We start from the raw sequence: 8151 nt of genomic DNA on the forward strand, positions 1-8151 counted from the left end.
TATGCATAATGCAAACAAACAAACATCTTCCAAATAATTGATTCTCAGGAGGAAGGGCCTTGATCCTTCCATTGCCATTTTGTACCTTTTGACTAAAGGTGCATCTTCCATATTTTATAGTGAGTGGATCAATGTATCACTGAATTACCAAGATTAAGCACCGCTTCAGGCAACCATAGACTTTCCTAGACAACCCTACTCAGCCACAATCCCAATACCTACTAAAACCCCAATACAAAAACACACCACAAAATAAACCCATGTCACACCCTGGCCTGACCAAATAAATAAAGAAAACACAAAATAATAAGACCAAGGCGTGACAGATACTGTATATAACCCAACATACTCTAATAGGTGTGGATACTGTATATAACCCAACATACTCTAATAGGTGTGGATACTGTATATAACCCAACATACTCTAATAGGTGTGGATACTGTATATAACCCAACATACTCTAATAGGTGTGGATACTGTATATAACCCAACATACTCTAATAATAATGTATATAACCCAACATACTCTAATAGGTGTGGATACTGTATATAACCCAACATACTCTAATAGGTGTGGATACTGTATATAACTACTCTAATAGGTGTGGATACCCAACATACTCTAATAGGTGTGGATACTGTATATAACCCAACATACTCTAATAGGTGTGGATACTGTATATAACCCAACATACTCTAATAGGTGTGGATACTGTATATAACCCAACATACTCTAATAGGTGTGGATACTGTATATAACCCAACATACTCTAATAGGTGTGGATACTGTATATAACCCAACATACTCTAATAGGTGTGGATACTGTATATAACCCAACATACTCTAATAGGTGTGGATACTGTATATAACCCAACATACTCTAATAGGTGTGGATACTGTATATAACCCAACCCAACATACTCTAATAGGTGTGGATACTGTATATAACCCAACATACTCTAATAGGTGTGGATACTGTATATAACCCAACATACTACTATACTGTATATAACCCAACATACTCTAATAGGTGTGGATACTGTATATAACCCAACATACTCTAATAGGTGGATACTGTATATAACCCAACATACTCTAATAGGTGTGGATACTGTATATAACCCAACATACTCTAATAGGTGTGGATACTGTATATAACCCAACATACTCTAATAGGTGTGGATACTGTATATAACGGCATTGATGGAGTTAAGATAAATTGAAGCCAATCTTGCAGCACTCATATTAAGCCTACATGGCCTTGCAATTGCCTAGCAACTCATAATTTGTGAGCGCGAAGTGGATGTTTGACTCACTTATTTCTATAAGGTTACATTCGATTAGACTGAAGTTACTTCATACAACCTTTTAATGTATTTTATGTTATTTCTTGGTTCACTTCTACCTAGAATTGAATCATAACCAAAATTTTAACAATGTGGTAAATTAATAATGGATACATACCATCCTCAAAATGATAAGCAGGACAGACCACATTTCATGGTCTCATGGTCTGGATTATCATGGTCTGCCATTTGATTATCACCGATGTAGGCTGTATTAGTTGGCTTGCAGGAGAGCTCCTCGGGCATCCCGAGTGGTGCAGTGGTCTAAGGCACTGCATTGCAGTGCTTGATCCGTCGCTACAGATCTGGGTTCGATCCCGGGCTGTGTCATAGCCGGCCACAACCAGGAGACCCATGAGGCGGCGTATAAATGGCCCAGCCTTGTCCGGGTTAGGGGAGGGTTTGATGTCCTTGTCCTATCATGCTCTACCCCTGTGGCTGGCCGGTTGCATGCACACTGACACGGTCTCCAGGTGTATGGTGTTTCCTCTGACACATTGGTGCGGCTGGCTTCCATGTTAAGAGAGCAGTGTCTCAAGACGCAGTGCGGCTTGGCAGGGTCGTGTTTCAGAGGATGCATGGTTCTTGACCTTTGCCTCTCCTGAGTCTGTACGGGAGTTGCAGCAATGGGACAAGACTGTACCTACCAATTGGGGAGAAAAAGGAGTGCTCCTCAGTACCCTGGATTCTATATGCTAGAAAATACAATTATGATATCAAATATACTAGATCCATTTTTGTCACTTGTACACAACACTTGTTGTTTTTCACTATTAGTAAGCATTCTGGATCTATAGGTTTAAACCAGGGTTCTATAGACTAGCAGAATACATGACTTAAGAAATGATCTTTACCACCTGCAGTGTTTGCATACCTGCTCCTTTAAAGAAGGTATAGGGAAAGCTTGAAACTGCTTTTGGTTTTAGCATTCATCGACGTAACATTACCTCGGTAGTTATAGTGCGATAGAAATGTTGACCCAACATATGCAGAGTTGACCGTGAATGCCGTCTCTGCTAACGCGTGACTGTTACCGTTACATTTCAATCACTCTGTAATGCTGATACGAATTGAATTATATATTTTTTTGATAGTAGTGCAGACTTGGAATATGAACACATGGTAAAGAATTTGAACCTAAGAGGTGTGTGTGTGGGTGCATTACTCCTGTCTCTGTGGTCCTCTATCTAGGAACGTGGTCAACTCTAAGGAAAACAAATGCAAAACGAGCTATTAATATGAAACGCTGCTACACTAATTTAACTATATTTTTGATAAAAGACCACAAGGTTAGACATTTCAGTAAGGTTGTCTTTATTTCGATATTATACTTCATTCTAAAATTTATTTTCACGTGAAGTTATGCCTCAAAACAAAAGATGTGTTTTAGAAGGAAAATGTGGTTCACAAAATAAAGGCAGTCTTTCTAATAATCTTACAATGAACAACACCAGAATCATCTCCATGGTAACAATCAACAGATATTAAATTAGCGAAAGCATCCTCTCTAAATGCTTGACTTCATTTAATGCTGATAAAGTATATATATAATAAACCATGTTCTGGTCATACATATACTCCTGAGATTCAGAGAGAGTGCAAGAAAAGACACTCATTATGTTGAACTTTTCCCAGGTTTAAAGAGGAAAGCAAAAAACAATAGGCTACTTAAATACGTTACTATCTTTATGTATGTTTATTCTATACCTCCTATATCTTTGGGTTATTCATTTTGTATTAATGAATTGTCAACAAATGCCCTAGAGAAATAAATTAATCAAATGTTTTTGTCATTTCGCTGGAGCTCTTATCTAGAGCAACTTAGAATAATGAGTGCATACATTTTCATACATTCCTGTACTGGTCCCCCATGGAAATCAAACCCACAACCCTGGTGTTGCAAACACCACGCTCTATCAACTGAGCAACATGGGAATACAATTGCATAGTTGCACTTGATTTTACTGTAGCTCCTACAGTATTTTATGATGGAAAACCGGTGCAAACCTCACAGCTCTAAAGTACAACAGGTACCATAAAGCTCAGCAATGCTGTGGGAGACAACTGCAAACGGCCGAACGTCTGTACAATGCTGTGGGAGACAACTGCAAACGGCCGAACGTCTGTACAATGCTGTGGGAGACAACTGCACACGGCCGAACGTCTGTACAATGCTGTGGGAGACAACTGCAAAACGGTACAATGCTGAGACAACTGTCTGTACAATGCTGTGGGAGACAACTGCACACGGCCGAACGTCTGTACAATGCTGTGGGAGACAACTGCACACGGCCGAACGTCTGTACAATGCTGTCTGTACAATGCTGTGGGAGACAACTGCACACGGCCGAACGTCTGTACAATGCTGTGGGAGACAACTGCACACGGCCGAACGTCTGTACAATGCTGTGGGAGACAACTGCAACAACTGGGCCGAACGTCTGTACAATGCTGTGGGAGACAACTGCACACGGCCGAACGTCTGTACAATGCTGTGGACAACTGCAGACAACTGCACACGGCCGAACGTCTGTACAATGCTGTGGGAGACAACTGCAAACGGCCGAATGTCTGTACAATGCTGTGGGAGACAACTGCACACGGCCGAACGTCTGTACAATGCTGTGGGAGACAACTGCACACGGCCGAACGTCTGTACAATGCTGTGGGAGACAACTGCAAACGGCCGAACGTCTGTACAATGCTGTGGGAGACAACTGCACACGGCCGAACGTCTGTACAATGCTGTGGGAGACAACTGCACACGGCCGAACGTCTGTACAATGCTGTGGGAGACAACTGCACACGGCCGAACGTCTGTACAATGCTGTGGGAGACAACTGCACACGGCCGAACGTCTGTACAATGCTGTGGGAGACAACTGCAAACGGCCGAACGTCTGTACAATGCTGTGGGAGACAACTGCACACGGCCGAAATGCTGTGGGAGACAACTGCACACGGCCGAACGTCTGTACAATGCTGTGGGAGACAACTGCACACGGCCGAACGTCTGTACAATGCTGTGGGAGACAACTGCACACGGCCGAACGTCTGTACAATGCTGTGGGAGACAACTGCACACGGCCGAACGTCTGTACAATGCTGTGGGAGACAACTGCAAACGGCCGAACGTCTGTACAATACTGTCTGTACAATGGTGGGAGACAACTGCACACGAGACAACTGCAAACGGCCGAACGTCTGTACAATGCTGTGGGAGACAACTGCACACGGCCGAACGTCTGTACAATGCTGTGGGAGACAACTGCAAACGGCCGACCGTCTGTACAATGCTGTGGGAGACAACTGCACACGGCCGAACGTCTGTACAATGCTGTGGGAGACAACTGCAAACGGCCGAACGTCTGTACAATGCTGTGGGGGACAACTGCAAACGGCCGACCGTCTGTACAATGCTGTGGGAGACAACTGCACACGGCCGAACGTCTGTACAATGCTGTGGGAGACAACTGCAAACGGCCGACCGTCTGTACAATGCTGTGGGAGACAACTGCACACGGCCGAACGTCTGTACAATGCTGTGGGAGACAACTGCAAACGGCCGAACGTCTGTACAATGCTGTGGGGGACAACTGCAAACGGCCGAACGTCTGTACAATGCTGTGGGAGACAACTGCACACGGCCGACCGTCTGTACAATGCTGTGGGAGACAACTGCAAACTGTACAATGCTGTGGGAGACAACTGCACACGGCCGAACGTCTGTACACGGCCGAACGTCTGTACAATGCTGTGGGAGACAACTGCAAACGGCCGACCGTCTGTACAATGCTGTGGGAGACAACTGCACACGGCCGAACGTCTGTACAATGCTGTGGGAGACAACTGCACACGGCCGAACGTCTGTACAATGCTGTGGGAGACAACTGCAAACGGCCGACCGTCTGTACAATGCTGTGGGAGACAACTGCAAACGGCCGACCGTCTGTACAATGCTGTGGGAGACAACTGCACACGGCCGAACGTCTGTACAATACTGTGGGAGACAACTGCACACGGCCGAACGTCTGTACAATACTGTGGGAGACAACTGCACACGGCCGAACGTCTGTACAATACTGTGGGAGACAACTGCACACGGCCGAACGTCTGTACAATACTGTGGGAGACAACTGCACACGGCCGAACGTCTGTACAATGCTGTGGGAGACAACTGCACACGGCCGAACGTCTGTACAATGCTGTGGGAGACAACTGCACACGGCCGAACGTCTGTACAATGCTGTGGGAGACAACTGCACACGGCCGAACGTCTGTACAATGCTGTGGGAGACAACTGCACACGGCCGAACGTCTGTACAATGCTGTGGGAGACAACTGCACACGGCCGAACGTCTGTACAAGTTTGATGTTGTGCATTTTCATCTTTATACTATCTTACTATCTTCCATTTGTATTCTGTAACTCTGGGTGTGGCTGGATGGCTGATAATGAAGATAAATGATATACGTATCAGAGAACAAGACAAGTGTTTCTGTATATTTATTCTGTGTACAACAACGGACAGTTACAGGCAATGACACACTCGTTTAGTGATTGAAAACTTTGGTGATGCATAACAGCTTGTAAATACCTGAACACTTTGTATTTTTATATTGCTCTGAAATTAGTCATAATGCTTTATTTTACAATGTCGAGCGGCGGAACGACAGTTTTGACACAAGTGTACATAAAGTTGAAGTTGTAAGTTTGCATACACTTAGGTTGGAGTTATTAAAACTAGTTTTTCAACCACTCCACACATTTCTTGTTACCAAACTATAGTTTTGGCAAGTCGGTTAGGACATCTACTTTGTGCATGACACAAGTCATTTATCCAACAATTGTTTACAGACAGATTATTTCACTGTATCACAATTCCAGTGGGTCAGAAGTTTACATAAACTAAGTTGACTGTGCCTTTAAACAGCTTGGAAAACTCCAGAAAATGATGTCATGGCTTTAGAAGCTTCTGATAGGCTAATTGACATAATTTGAGTCAATTGGAGGTGTACCTGTGGATGTATATCAAGGCCTACCTTCAAACTCACTGCCTCTTTGCTTGACATCATGGGAAAATCAAAGGAAATCAGCCAAGACCTCAGAAAGAAAATGGTAGACCTCCACAAGTCTGTTTCATCCTTGGGAGCAATATCCAAACGCCTGAAGGTACCACGTTCGCCTGTACAAACAATAGTACGCAAGTATAAACACCATGGGACCACGCAGCCGTCATACCGCTCAGGAAGGAGACACATCCTGTCTCCTAGAGATGAACGTACTTTGGTGCGAAAAGTGCAAATCAATCAGAACAACAGCAAGGGACCTTGTGAAGATGCTGGAGGAAACAGGTACAAAAGTATCTATATCCACAGTAAAACGAGTCCTATATCGACATAACCTGAAAGGCCGCTCAGCAAGGAAGAAGTCACTGCTCCAAAACTGCCATAAAAAAAGCCAGACTCCAGTTTGCAACTGCACATGGGGACAAAGATGGTATTTTTTGGAGAAATGTCCTCTGGTCTGATGAAACAAAAATAGAACTGTTTGGCCATTATGACCATTGTTATTTTTGGAGGAAAAAGGGGGAGGATTGCAAGCCGAAGAACACCATCCCAACCGTAAAGCACGGGGGTGGCAGCATCATGTTGTGGGGGTGCTTTGCTGCAGGAGAGACTGGTGCACTTCGCAAAATAGATGGTTACTTGAGGAATAAAAATCATGGTTATATTGAAGCAACATCTCAAGACATCAGTCAGGAAGTTAAAGCTTGGTTGCAAATGAGTCTTCCATATGGACAATGACTCCAAGCATACTTCCAACGTTGTGGCAAAATGGCTTAAGGACAACAAAGTCAAGGTATTGGAGTGGCCATCACAAAGCCCTGACCTCAATCCCATAGAAAATCTATGGGCAGAACTGAAAAAGCGTGTGCGAGTAAGGAGGCCTACAAACCTGACTCAGTTACACCAGCTCTGTCAGGAGGAATTGGCCAAAATTCACCCAACTTATTGTGGGAAGCTTGTGGAAGGCTACCCGAAATGTTTGACCCAAGTTAAACAATGTAAGGCAATGCTACCAAATACCAATTTAGTGTATGTAAACTTCTGACCCACTGGGAATGTGATGAAAGAAATAAAAGCTGAAAGAAATAATTTTCTCTACTATTATTCTGACATTCCACATTCTTCAAATAAAGTGGTGATCCTACCTGACCTAAGACAGGGAATTTTTATTGTGATTAAATGTCAGGAATTGTGAAAAACTGAGTTTAAATGTATTTGGCCAAGGTGTATGTAAACTTCCGACTTCAACTGTACACACTCAAAAGAGGAACCTGACTAATAACTTTTGACGAATAGCAAGAAAAGTAGGACAGCTATACTGTACATACAAACAGGATTGTAGCGGTGACTTCGCGATCATGTCACCTCCAAAATGTATTTCCAGACGTGAGATGCTCTAGAGCTGGTACTGTTTATTACACTGTATACCGACAATAACCCTCTTTTCTGTAGATCTGGTACTGTTTATTACACTGTCAACACCGACCCATAACCCTCTTTTCTGTAGATCTGGTACTGTTTATTACACTGTCAACACCGACCCATAACCCTCTTTTCTGTAGATCTGGTACTGTTTATTACACTGTATACCGACCCATAACCCTCTTTTCTGTAGATCTGGTACTGTTTATTACACTGTCAACACCGACCCATAACCCTCTTTTCTGTAGATCTGGTACTGTTTATTACACTGTCAACACCGACCCATAACCCTCTTTTCTGTAGATCTGGTACT

General features: G+C 43.6%; 1 protein-coding gene across 1 annotated transcript in view; it reads right to left on the reverse strand.

Moving 5' to 3' along the window:
* Positions 1 to 7546: 7546 nt before the first annotated feature.
* LOC124026358 (protein CBFA2T2-like) overlaps positions 7547 to 8151 on the reverse strand; it is an 88964-nt gene continuing 88359 nt past the window's right edge. The window contains 1 exon segment of the mRNA XM_046339384.1: positions 7547 to 8151. This exon segment is cut by the window's right edge and continues 1781 nt beyond it. The gene's annotated coding sequence lies outside the window, so the exon portion shown is untranslated.

Source organism: Oncorhynchus gorbuscha, linkage group LG03 (assembly GCF_021184085.1).
Source record: "Oncorhynchus gorbuscha isolate QuinsamMale2020 ecotype Even-year linkage group LG03, OgorEven_v1.0, whole genome shotgun sequence".
In the NCBI taxonomy this organism is placed as follows: Eukaryota; Metazoa; Chordata; class Actinopteri; order Salmoniformes; family Salmonidae; genus Oncorhynchus; species Oncorhynchus gorbuscha.